At 40.5% G+C, this 2273-nt stretch overlaps 1 long non-coding RNA gene across 1 annotated transcript; it reads left to right on the top strand.

Moving 5' to 3' along the window:
* Positions 1 to 496: 496 nt before the first annotated feature.
* LOC104915466 lies at positions 497 to 1651 on the top strand. Its single transcript, XR_796367.3, has 2 exons — positions 497 to 995; positions 1339 to 1651. It is a non-coding gene; the product is annotated as an uncharacterized LOC104915466 (long non-coding RNA).
* The last annotated feature ends 622 nt before the right edge of the window (positions 1652 to 2273 follow it).

Raw genomic sequence — 2273 nt, 5'->3', positions numbered from 1 at the left:
TGAATCCATTAATTTCTTTTCTCTTGTGGTGTGCATCCAAGTCCCATTAGATTAATTGGAGTAAATTGTGTGCAGTGATGGAGAAAATAAAGCTCCATGTATTCATGTTTCTGAGATCATTCTGCTCATATCTTTGTTACTTAGTGCATATTTGCCCTTCGTGTTTAACATCACCATAAAACTTAATTTTTCTCTTTTACCGGATACTTTGTTGATTTACAGAGAGTGTTTTATCTTGGTTCTTTTTTCTCCTGAAAAACTGATCTGTCTAAAACCATCACTGTGACATAGCTAGTGCTGTCAGCCTGTGTTCCCTGTTCAAAGCCAACCAATCCCACCAGTGACTTCAATTTTTTTCCGTAATTATTGAGTTGAAGTTATTATCCATTAAAACTTCAGTGCTTAATAGAATCCACTCTGTGCATGGCAGAAAACTTCAGTTCTCAGGTTTTCCAAAACATGAGCTTCAGGAATGTGCTGCCAGTTACTCCATCTCTGTTTGTACTTTCTGTAGAATAATAATGAATCAGCATTAGAAACTCCCTGATAATCATCACTCTACTCTGAGTCCTGTTCTTAAAAGGAACAAAGCACAGAGTCAGTCATTTGGTGAGATGAAAGTAGGCTGATCACTGCAAAAAATACTGAATGGATTTTACTCCAGGTAAAATGGATGGCACTTAAGAGAACCAATAAGAAATCTTCCTTTTGAGTGATTGTGCTGCTGAGGATTTGGATTGCAGTATTGCATGTCAAGATCTGGCTTAGGCTGAAGTTTCCAGGAATTTTTGAAAAGGGTACTTGAATATCAACTGACTTTTACTTTCTAGAAATTACGATGGCAGAGAAAACAAGAACTGTGATTTCTTCTGACTGTCAATATGGGAATGAGAGAAAAGAACGCTCGGAAAAAAATAATCAGAGAAAAAGATTGCTTTTTTCCCCTCATCTGTGGCATTCTGTAATGATTCCAGCACACTCTATGCTCTTACTGTGTAAGTATCCCAGTATTACTGTGAGAACTTTGAAAACATCTCCACATGCATTTGCACAAATGCAGATTTGCTGTAACACTGCGTGACTGCAGAGGCTGATTGTCCAATTTTCAGTTCAGCTGGAGGTTGGGTGGATAAAGGCCACATAATGTGCTCACAGTCAGTCTCACAAGACCACAGTCTGGCAGAACAGAGAAAACAATCTGTGCCAAATCAGAGTGCGCTATTTAACCAAATCACCACTTCTTTTAGCCATGTGATCCAACACTTCTCCGGGCCTGGGGTGTGTAGGAAGGAATGGGAGAGGCCTGAGACTGAAGATGCTCTGTCTTTTTTCTTTCAGGAGGCTGGCTGGTTGGCAGGCATTAAGGAATCTGAGTGGCTTCAGTGCAGAGATGCAAAGAGTTCTAAAGGAGTTTTCCCAGAGAACTTCACACGCCATCTGGAACAGCTCTTCTCACAGGCACAGAATGTGGCATGAAGCTCAGTCAGTAGGTTTTTAACCTCTTTGTAACACGGGAGCCCACTTTTTGTAGTTCAGGCTGCTAATGGTTTACGGATTGGTGCCGGACAAAGCTTGTTGAAGCATATCAAGATGAGCATGAGTGCAAACAGTTCAGCTAGCAATTTCTGAAGCAGTGTTTCAGAAAAAAAAATCAAATACAACCAGAAATGTCCTTATTTGTTCACATGCACGTGGCACCAGGTTTGTTTGTGCTTTGTCAGAGCTGTGGTGTTCCTGTATTTGGTCCTTTCCCATGAAATCCCAAATTAGCCTCCTTGGTACCAAAACCTGAACTTCTCTGCACTGAGTGTACTGTATTGAGTTGCACTGCAGAAAATTTAATGAGTAATCCTGTAGTAATGAGGTCAAACTCTCCTAAGTTTCATGCGTTTAAAAAATGTAATTAACTGCTGCAACGTTTTTCAGAGTTACTTTTGGACACGCATAATATCTATGCACAGGAAGTTGAATGTGTACCTATAAGTGCATGTGGGTATATATGCATTTTAACAAGTTCACTGCAGTTCTTTGACTGTGTGGTGTCATCAGGGCATGCATTGCTCTCTCACTGTCTGGCGTTACAGGGAACAGTTTTGTTCCAAAGCAAAACTGGCTGCTCCATTGCCAAAGCACTGAACAGTGTCCATGTTAGCAATGTGACATTTTCGTTCTGAGATGATGAATAACATCGTTTTCAAAGCTGCTAAACCTTTGAGAAGGCATGGCTCAGTTTCCTCTTCCAGCTGCAATAGTTACAGTGAGATAATCTGGAA

This window comes from Meleagris gallopavo, assembly GCF_000146605.3.
Source record: "Meleagris gallopavo isolate NT-WF06-2002-E0010 breed Aviagen turkey brand Nicholas breeding stock chromosome 6 unlocalized genomic scaffold, Turkey_5.1 Chr6_random_7180001957092, whole genome shotgun sequence".
Lineage (NCBI taxonomy): Eukaryota > Metazoa > Chordata > Aves > Galliformes > Phasianidae > Meleagris > Meleagris gallopavo.
This window is presented reverse-complemented; position numbering and strand designations above follow the sequence as displayed.